Source organism: Solanum dulcamara, chromosome 9 (assembly GCF_947179165.1).
Source record: "Solanum dulcamara chromosome 9, daSolDulc1.2, whole genome shotgun sequence".
Classification (NCBI taxonomy): domain Eukaryota; kingdom Viridiplantae; phylum Streptophyta; class Magnoliopsida; order Solanales; family Solanaceae; genus Solanum; species Solanum dulcamara.
Genome location: NC_077245.1, coordinates 70065747 through 70077452, shown reverse-complemented (window position 1 = coordinate 70077452; position 11706 = coordinate 70065747). Strand labels below are relative to the sequence as shown.

The following is an 11706-nucleotide window of genomic DNA, read 5'->3' as shown; positions in this document are numbered from 1 at the left end:
CAAATACATCATTATGCTTTCATATGCATGCCTATGTACTGTATCCGGCCTATTATGGGACTCGGTATCACAAATGTTTCATTAGGTCATCATATGCATATATGTGCTGTACCCGGCCCTCTAGTGAGGGACTTGGTCAATAATCATACTATCATAATAATCATACCATCATATATCATACCTGATCCTTTATGGGACTCGATCGTACTCGGTCCTTTATGGGACTCAGTGAATGCTCATATCATCATAGATCATACCCGACCCTTTATGGGACTCGATCATACCCAGCCCTTCATGGGACTCATTCGTACCTGACTCTTTATGGGACTCGGTGAATAATTATGTCATCGTATATCATATCCGGCCCTTTATGAGACTCGGTCATACCCATCCCTTTATGGGACTCGGTGAAAGATGTACTAACAGCATACACGAGTAGAGTAGTGAGGAACCATATTCAATTAACTCATTATCTGAGACTCGGTATAACAATCGTCATGAACTATCATTGAGGATCAAAATGATCATCATCTCAAGTCTCCTCTAAATGCCATTAGGGGCCTTATCAAATGGAGTCTCGGGAATCATAGACTTTTATTAATATAATTTCAAACAACTTATGAAATCAGAGATACTTATCATCACAGAGTCTTTAGAAATAGGAGCTTATGTGCTCAGTCACTACTCAACATATAGAAGGCTCGAGGGTAGTAGTTCAACTACTTTAGGACTTCTGGCATTAGGGTTAGGACTTCTAGCATTCAAGAGTGAACGCGAGTCATGAGTTATGTCCGAAACTTATGGATGAAACTCCCTCCAAAATCATATCATATATCAATTCACTAACATTTAAGATATTCCAAATGAAAGAAGGGATAGGCTTTACGTATACTACTTTACATCATATAGAAGCCTCACAAGGCAATAACTCAACTATTGCAGGAGTGCTAACATCAAGAAGTGAATAAGATTTATGAATTATACTTGGAGTTCTATGAATGGAGTTATCCCCATATTTCATATACAACCCACTTAGGACTAAGACATGCCAAAAGAAAAGAAGGGATAGCCTTACATACTCCTTACTTTCCCTTATGTAGTCATCATATACATATGTGCCGAGGAATGTACGATCCGATCCTTATATAGTAACATGTGCCGAGGGATGTTCTTCCCGATCCTTATATATATATACAATACATGGCCCATCAAGGGACCCGGTACCATAACCATCTCATCATAACATCATATTTCTGTCAAGGACACATCAAGAGAAGAGAAGGGTAGCTTTACATACTCATCACTTCCTAACGTATGGAAGGCTTGAGAAGCCCTAGTTCAATTACTGTAAGAGTGATTTCATCAAGAAGTAAATAAGGACCATGAATTACGCTTGTCATTTATGAGTAGATTTACCCTCAAGATTATATCATTTATTACTTAACTTGAAGACATGCCAAAACAAAGGAAGAGATAAGCTTTACATACCTCTTACGGATTACTCTTAACCACGTTCTTTTCGTCTTCCTCTAAACCTATGTAACATGAAAGAAATACAAATATTAACAACCCTCGACATTCGAGCATTCATAGAACTCACTTCCTCGCTCACCTTTCTCGACTAGTCCCTTAATTAGTTAAGGAGTTAACGGAAATCGGGCAGCACCTCCCCTATAACTTGCCCTATCCGAACTTCCAATTACATCCTCATTTACTACAGCCAACCAACAAAAACAATCAGCAGCTTATATACAAGTAAACCACTTCAACATTACACAATACAAACTCCAAACAACTCGCTCGAAACTACGATACCAAAATCACGACTTTAAAATACGGTTTTCAATCTTTATTTTACAAAATCTTAACCACAACAAAACGGAGTATTACATGGTTGAAGCCAGCAGCATATATAGCCATTTTTAGCCACATTCTAGACCTGCAACATAGATAAATCACCTCCAGACACAACACCACACTAACGGCAACACTAGCCAAACTTTAACCCGCTACAATAGCTTCAAAACATCCCCTACACGGCCTGCAACATCCTTCAGCCATAACGTACATATTTTCCCATTTCCAATCAATATTTATACATATATAACATGATTAAACCCTTAACAAAACATGGGAGAAGAGAATCAAGCCATACCTTAACAAACTAGCTTCCGAAACTTTTCGAAAGGTATAGGTTTACGTCGAACCTCCTCGTTGCCCCAACTATTCCTCTATGTTGTTAAACACCATTATGTAACCAAGAAATACCATAGATAATTAATTTACGAAGTAAAAGTCGAGGGCTTACCTTAAATCTGGCCAAGCCGTGGCTGCCTTTCATTTTCTCTCACGTTTTCTCTCAATTACTTAAGGCTAAGATGCTGAAAATGAGACGTACTCCAGCATATAACACATATATACACCTCCTTAGGAGGTGACACATGTCATCCCCTAAGGGTGACAGGTGTCCAGCCCTTATTGGGCCACCGCGTCTATGCAATACCTCCTAGGCTGCCACGTAGCAGGGTGGGATCCACCCCCAAGCAGGTGGGTCACCTACTTGACCCTAAGTACGTGCATCACCTGCATCCATGTGTCACTCCCTCACGCTGCCATGTGTCATCTCCTTAGGTCGCCACGTGTTGTCCTTTTTTCTATAAGTTCGTAATCTTGTCTTACTTTAAGAACCTATGTAATTCTTGCTACTTAAGCTCGGCATGTACTCAAGTAGCTTAGGTATATAAGATATCCAAGTTGATATCTTACGCGAGTAGGTTGAGTACCACGACTCCTTATTTGGCCTTCAACTCCTTCCAAAGCCTTCTAGACCTATTTCCAACTGTCACCACTCACGTAGAACTTCATAGATAACCTGTATCACATGGCAATCATTTTTAAAAAAAATGCTCCAATGTACAAAGGTGTGGGGTATAACAACTATCAAGACCTATATGGGAGTTTCTCTTATCCGACAACAATCTCTTATGAGCCAGTGATTGTACAACAAGCTCGTTGTTGTTTCTACAACCGTCCAGTACTTTTCCAAGATAAAGGACAAATCATCCAATCAAGGATCCAATAAATCAATCAAGTCTTATCTTTTCAGGACATTCAAATCAAGGAAAACATCTGACTTTAATGGTTCAATCCTCTCCTATGCTAGCTACGTAGTTATTGGAATTCGAGTTATTACTTAGTCTTACCCAATTTGTTATTCGATACTCCTCTCAAGACTCAATACTTATAAGACAATCAATCCCAATCAATCAATGAACAAGTCTCATATGGATTTTTATCAGTTCATCGGTTCTATCAAATCAATCCTTTCGGACAATCAATCTTCCAATTATTCCCAGATTATTCATTTATGAGTAGTTGGGACAATCATTTATGACAACATTTAGTTGAGACCATTCAATTGAGTTCAATAGTGAAGATACAAGGACTATCAAGTTTCATCAAAGCTATCATCATGCTCACATCACAATCACAATCATGCATTCACAAGTTCAAGCCTCTAGACTCAATCCTTAGGCATGTACATTCAATGTCGGTCAAAATACTACTAGGGTTTATGGTGTAATTAGTTTAAACCATTTGTTCAGGAAACAAGTTCATAGAAAAACATTGATTTCGTAATAGTAGGTAAAATATATAAATTTAAGGAAAATCTCTTAGAACACAATCATGGGAACTCAAATCATTCACAATCAACCTATCATAATCATGGGGCACATGGAAGAACAATGTTCATGCTTTAGTTTAGCCTTACATACCTTAAAAGCTCCACAAATCTTGATGAAAAATCTTAACTTAAAATTCTTGGATTTGTTTTCTTGGAAACCCTATGGTTAGGATTTAAGAAATTTGGGTTGGAAATCTTGAAATCTATGAAGAAGAACTTACCTTGATGAAGAACCTTGAAAGAGAACCCTAACTTGATGTTTTTCTTGAAAATTCTTGAGCGTTAAAGTTTTGGAGTGAATAAGAGGGTTTCTAATGAGGAAAAACTGATTTTTACACGTTTAGGGACATTAAAATAACTCTTAAAGGGTTATGGGACAAAAATACCCTTAAAAAAATAAAAGGGGCTTTATTTGACTTAGGCAGTAGGGTTCGCGTCCTCTCCACCCCGCAGACTTCTGCTAGGATGGAGTGTCTCTAGTAAAATGGTCATAACCTTTTACTCGGAACTCCAAATGAGGAAAACTTGGTAGCGTTGGAAATAGGACACGCTGATCTTTAATATGATAGGTCATATGCCATCTAACTCTTAATATTCTGAGAGATATGGTCGTTTAAATTTGACCCTTATAAGATCTTATATGAAAACTTAATCGGTAAAGGATCTTTCAACTTGACTTAGTACTAGAGGTTCCTTATGACCATAATTTACCTCTAATACACTTCAAATACTTAGGAATTGATCCTAACTCATATATACAATTAGAATTCATTGAGTTCGAGCCTATACGCATATGAAAAATGGTTCGAATCTTGACAAAAATTTTTGGGGTGTTACATCATCATGACACCAATCAGCTTCGAGTCGAGCATCGTAGCTCACCACATGATGGTACTCACGTGGTATTGAATTTCCTTTTCTGAATAGTGTATATTCTTTTCATTCTATAGCATAAACTTAACATATTTGACATATAAGTAAGCCCTTTCACAGAAATGATCGGAATCGAAATCTTTCGCTTGCAACCGAGAAACACCATTGTTGAGTTTTTCTGTAAGAAAAGATGCTAACTACATCCGATTGGTGTTCTTATTTATTTATTTTCACTTTGACCAATTAACAAATTTGTATTCGCTCACTCAGAGGTTAACCCATGATTTGAAGATAGGGGAGCATCATCTTGGGTGGCTGAAGAGTAAGGCTAGTAAAACATCTGTTTTAGGTTCTCAAAAATTTGAGGCCCAAAAAATTTTAATAGTGAATTTTATGATTTTATTATCACTTGAAATAATATTAAATATTATAAAAATTGAATTTCACAAAAAAATTATTTACAAAATAAAGATTTAATAAAAAATATATATATATATAAGTAAACATAACATTATTGATACAAAAATGACACCCTTCTTTCACAGCAACAAAAGTACAACAAAATAGAGGAATCACACTCTTCACAAAATAAATAAATAAATAAATAAATAATAAAATACAAGTATACACTCCATTTATGCAATGAAAAATATTTCCTGTTTGTTTTTAATTTCAATGAAGAAAGGGATGGGACCAGATGAGGTGGCAAAAAATGAGTGATTGTCACTAGTCAGTGTTCTCAAACTTAGCATTCAATTAAGTCATTAGCTCACCAGACTAACTAATTCTTTGCCTGTAGCAAGTTTCCTACTTAAAAGATTTAAGCTTTATAGGTTAAACTTATAAAGTTTTTAGCATTGAACATGTTATATTTTTAAGATTAAATCTATTTTTTATTGTAATTTTAATATAATTTTTACATATAAATTTATATTGTAAATCAAAAATATTAAATTCAAATAAATTCGGAGGCACAACACTTCATTGGCCGCCTCCTGGCATTTGAATATTGAAGTAAAAAAAGAAAAAGTACTAACCCATTTTATTTTATGTGATCTGATCCTGTTTAACTTACTAGAGTAAGGAGTTTTAAAAATATAAACACGATGTTAAAATTTATGATCTTAAACATAATATATATATATATATATATATATATATATATATATATATATATATATATATATATATATATATTATTACTACGATAAAATAAAAAAGTTTAAGATTAATTATTTTCAAATAGAAAAATATATAATTCTTTCCATAACAAACTACAAAGAAAATAAGGTTATATAATCGGATCGAATCAAAGTTCACACCACCCGTCCTGAACAGATAAATAGAAAGTGTGGGCAGGGATGGCTCTTGCTTATAAAATTTAAGGCAAGCTCAAATTTTTACCAATAATAAATTATGTGTTAATTTTTTTTATATAAAAAAGTTAGTTATTTATGATAAAAAGTTTTAAAAAAAAGATGAAAAAATTATATTATTTTATCCTCCTTAACTTCATTCAAATAGAAGAAATCAGAAAATATTATTTTGTCTTCTTACATTCCCTTTGCTACACTCATATTATTTATCTTTTTTTAACTTCTTCTGCACTCTCCTTATTCAAATCTTGGGAATCTTTGATAAGTTAGAGTAGTATACTGTCAAAAAATATGAATCAATAGTGAAAAAAGAGTTGAACAAAGTGAATTACAATTTTTCTTTAATTTCTTCTTAGGTTTTCAAGCATTATAATTTACAATAAACATATCATAGAAGGGTATACCAAATCATCAACTTCTTGAATCATATTTTATGGTTCTAACTCTTATCTTTATTTAAAGTTTGTCAACATCTTACTTATAGAATTATGTTAACAATTCATATAATAATTCCTCAGAAAAAAAATGTTTTTCTATGTTGAAGTGATAAAATCTTACCTAAAACTAATAATTAAAAAAAGTATTCGAAGAAATCATTTATAAAAAAAATATTAATTAAGTAATAACATACATCTAAAAAGATAGAAAAATAAATAAATACATATAAAGCTTATTTCAATTTTAGGTCTATAATTAAAATTTTGCTTTAGGCATCCAATTACGTTGACCCCTAGTGTGGGTCACGGATCACATATAAGCCGCCGGGTAATACTTTGTCACATCATCAACTTGTATTTAGATATATTCATCATCCTGATCAACAAGATTAGGTACATTTAGTATAGGCAAATTTTCAAAGTCCAATATTCAGTACTTTTTTTTGTTTTTTTATCGATGTTCGATATTCATATTGAAATCCAATTAAATTTGAATTTGCACTGAAAAGTCTCATATTAGAGGTAAAGCGCTCCCTAACAAAGGTGACTCCGTATTCCAAGGGGACTCGAACCTGAGACCTCTTGATTAAAGATGAAAAAATACTTACCACTCCACCACAATCCTTGTTGGTAGTCAATACTTTAGTTTTCTTCGAGTGAGAGTTGACATTAGACTCTTTAATGCCAACAAACAACTTGCAATTGGTACGTCCCAACTATTGTGTCCGTTGGCTGCAAAATTCATTGATATGTCTCAATTACTCCACAATTTGGTCATGTTTCATAATATCATACACAGTAGGATATATAGAATAATCGTATTTTGCAAATTAATATTAAGATTATAGTAATATAAAAGAGGCTAATGTAACTTAGTTTTGTGCATCGTATAATATAATCTAACTAATTATTACATGTGACTTTTTAGTCCAAAGCGTCTCTGGATTGAATCATTAGTTAAAAAAGGGACTAAGATAAGCTTATGTAACGCTATAAAATTATTATTTTTTTGTCCACTCTCAGTAGCTTTTTAATAACCTAGTAAAAGTATAAGATGTTCAGATCCCTACGTCTATCTTATTATTTTATTCTATTTTAGAATTAAGTTCCGAGTTTCAAATCTCATATTTGTGTACTTGTCTAAGACACATCAATTGAAATTTTCTACTCTCTTTTTGTCACCGTAAAATTTGACATAATTAAATATCTATAGTTTAACTAGTAGTAGCAGAGACGGATGTTAGTATATCAATAGCGGGTCATCTTAGTCTTGTACGTACTTTCAATGAAGAGTATAAATTCATATGTGAAAATTTATAAAAATTGCAATAAATAGTAGATATGAATTCATAATTTAAAATATATAATAGGTTCAATATTAAGAATCTTAAATATTGAACTCATAAAATTTAAATTTTAGATATGTCTGTAAGTAGAAGTGGAGGATTTAGAATATAGTCAATGGATTAAATTAATTACAATATTTTTATACGTATATATGTTAGAAATTAGTAAATTGCAAATATATATATATTTAAAATGTAATAGATTCATGTTAAGGACTTAAAGATTATACCCACGAATTATAAATTTTGGATCAATCCTTTCATAACAGTGTATTCATCTTTTTAAAATCTTAAATTCACCCTGACCATCTGAGAATATTTTTTTAAAAAAAAAAAAAAACTTTGTTTCATAAGTTATATCCGTAATTGATGTACACTTAAAAGAGTTAAATTTATAAATATAAATATATACGGCATACACATAAGATAATTAACAAGTTGACATCTATTGAGATTAATTATCAATTAATTAGATGTTAGTTAGTTATCAGATTAGTTGATGTTAGTTAGTTATTGTTATCAGAGTTAGTTACTTAACAAACTCGTCAGTAGGTTAGTTAGACCAGCTAGATATTTTCTTTCTCAACTTGTATAAGTACGACACTAATTCAGCTTTTCTCATCCATTCAGAAATTAAGAGAATGTTACTCTCGATTAATCTCTCCTTCTGTTGAGCTTGTTATCTTCCAGAGTTCATCATTAATGGTGGATCTCTTATTCATTTATGACTCCTGGCCAAGCTTTAATATGGTATCAGAGCAAGGATCAACATCTATGTCTTTCGCAGTAACTGAATTCAATTTTCAGCTTGAGGTTTTTTTTCGATTCGATTCTCTGCTTGATTCTTCTTCAAATTAGATTCTCAGCTTGTGTCTTTCAATTTTTTGTTCAATTCTCTTTTGTCCTTGTTTCACTTCAATCGATTGAATCACAATTCTCTCTATCTCCATTCTGTTTCGTTTCTAATATGTTTGAAGCACATATATACACATTCAGTTTTTCTTTGAAATACTTCTATTTTCTATTAAACAATTGCAATGGTAGAGGTCACAAATTCAGGTGTGGATAAGCAAATTGATTCTAGCAGTCCCCTTTACATACATACATCTGATAGTCCAAGGGTGACTCTTATACCAGTTTCTTTTGATGGAATTGGCTATCGATCATGGAGACGTGGAGTTCTCGATTTCTTATCCGTGAAAAATAAGTTAGGTTTCATTAATGGAGAAAGTAAGAAACCTGCTTCAACTGATCCAAATTATCGACAGTGAAAACGATGTGATGATATGGTCATATCTTAGATCCTTAACTCTTTGAGTAGAGAAATCGCAGATAGTGTAGAATATGTGGATAATAGTCTAGAGTTGTGGACTGAATTTGAGGATCGGTATGATCAAACTAATGGAAAAAAGTTGTGGAAGGTTCAGAAAGAAATCAATGATCTTAGTCAAGGAATTTTGGACATAACAACATACTACACTAGGATAAAGAAACTCTAGGAGGAATTGAACAATTTGAGTACAAAAAGCCAATACAGTTGTGTATGCACTTGTGGAACAAAGAAAAGCATGCACAAGGCCGAACGGGACAGAAGATTAATCCAATTTCTTATGGTATTAAATTAAATATACACAGTGATCAGGGGAAACATATTAATGGTGAATCTATTGTCATCCATGGCACAAACTTTTACACTGTTAATACAAGAATAAAAGCAGAGAGAATTTAAGCCAAGTGGCCGATTGTTTGCTGAGTCAAGCTCTCTCATGGCCAGTACCTCAGGAACTTCTGCTGCTGGTATTCAAGTAGCTCAGGTGGTCGAGACTTCAAAACAAACTATAGAGATAGGTCATTCTATGAGCATTGCAGGAAATCAAGTCACACTAAGGATAAATTATTCAAGATACATGGATATCCTAATTCTCAGAATTTTAATCTTCTGAAAATAATAGATTTCCAATGCCACCAAACCATGGACAACAGAATTACAATCAGCACCAAAGAAAATAATCCTATGAACAACACAACTTCAATCAAAGCCACATATATAATAATAAATAAAAGGGTGTGACAGCTAACTCTGTGTCATGTGACTTCAATCTAGAAATAGAAAAAAAAAGTGGATTTGGGAGTTAAGTTGATGATCAAGAAAATCACAACATCAGTATCACCAAGGAACAATTTGTACAGCTAGCTCATTTTCTACAACAATTTCAGAGTGTCAATACCTCAGAGAACTCAGGCAATATGCAAGTGACTGGTCCAGTTGTGAACTTTGCAGGTATCATTGCTTGCACTTTTTGTATAAATTTTGACAAACTTTCATGTGATTGTTACAAAGCGAAAGCTGAATTATGAATATTAGATTTAGGAGCATCACACAATATGATATTCAATAAGAACCACCTCACCAATATCCTAATACTACCATATCCTCTCTTAGTTAGATTGCCTAATGGTTATAGAGTGGAGGTCACAGAGGTTGGGAATGTACAACTGACACCCCAGATCACACTATACCAAGTACTCTTTGTTCCCTTTTTCAAGTATAATATGATTTCCATAAACTCTCTAACATTACATCTCAATTGTATTATTTCTTTCTCTGACACCTCTTATTTAATGCAGGCCCCTGCACTGAAAAGGCCTTTGAAAATTGATAGGGTGCATGATGGATTATATCTTCTCTGCCCAAAGTTGGTACAAAAGAACTAGCATACAATGTCAACCAAGAATTCTGCTACTTGTCTTTCCATTCATAAAAATGATAGGATGCATTGTTAATGTATTTTCAATTCTTGTTTGTCCCAATCACATTTCTATTTGTCCCATCCCACTGTATTGAATAATTTTTCTGGCAATAAAGACAATGCAGTTAATGTTGATGTTAGTATTGTATATGGTTTGCTTCCTAATGATACTATAGATCTACTATGACACTATAGACTTGGACATGTTTCTTTTGTAAAAATAAAGGGTATATCCTCAATACTTGTAGCCTTCTCACCCAAATAACCATTTCTTTGCACTACGGCAAGACAAGCAAGATTTCCCTTCCAACCAAAGACTAACAATTGTACTACCATATTTGAGTTGGTATTTATTGATCTATGGGGACCTTACTAAGTATCAACACATGATAATTTCATATATTTTATCGCTTTGGTAGATGATTTTAGTAGGTCCACTTGGACACATCTACTCAGTCATAAGAGCAATGCCATACACATTACTAAAGCTTTTACCAATATGGTTGAAAATTAATTCGAAACCACCATAAAAATGATAAGATCATACAATGGTCTTGAATTCACCAATACTGAATCCATTCTATTTTTCCAATATAAAGACATTATTCATCAAAAATTTTGTCCCTAAACACCTCAACAAAATGGTGTGGTAGAGAGACAACACAAATACATACTTAAATCATCTAGGACACTTCTTTTTCAATCCAGACTTCCAATGAAATACTGGGGTGAATGTATACTCACTTCTACCTATATCATCAATAGACTTCCATCTACACCTCTCAATAACAAAAGCCCCTATGAATTATTGTACAATCAAAAACCACTTTATTCACATTTAAGAAGTTTTGGATGCTTATGCTATCCTACTACACCCAAGCCTCAAAGAATCAAGTTTGATCCTAAAACTTCTCCACATGTATTTGTAGGTTATATCTTTGGTATGAAAGTCTACAAAGTGCTAAGTCCATCTACCAAGAATTTATATTTCTCGAGGGATGTCATTTTTCATGAGACAGTCTTTTCCTTTGCATTAACTAAAGATCCCACTTTCTTTCCTTCTTCACCTCTCAAACATATTTCCTTGTCTGAATATGTTCCTTGTCCCACTCCTTATAGCTCATTTGCTGTTCATGTTCAGTGTGATCTGCTCCAAGTATTAAACATATAAAATCTCATAGGGCTACCAAATTACCAACCTACTTATCTAACTATTCTCACTCCTTATTTACCTCACAA

The 11706-nt window shown here is 33.2% G+C and overlaps 1 long non-coding RNA gene across 1 annotated transcript; it reads left to right on the top strand.

The window, feature by feature from the left end:
• The first annotated feature begins 8281 nt into the window (after nt 1-8281).
• On the top strand, nt 8282-10617 carry LOC129903271 (uncharacterized). Its single transcript, XR_008770232.1, has 2 exons — nt 8282-8530; nt 10346-10617. It is a non-coding gene; the product is annotated as an uncharacterized LOC129903271 (long non-coding RNA).
• The last annotated feature ends 1089 nt before the right edge of the window (nt 10618-11706 follow it).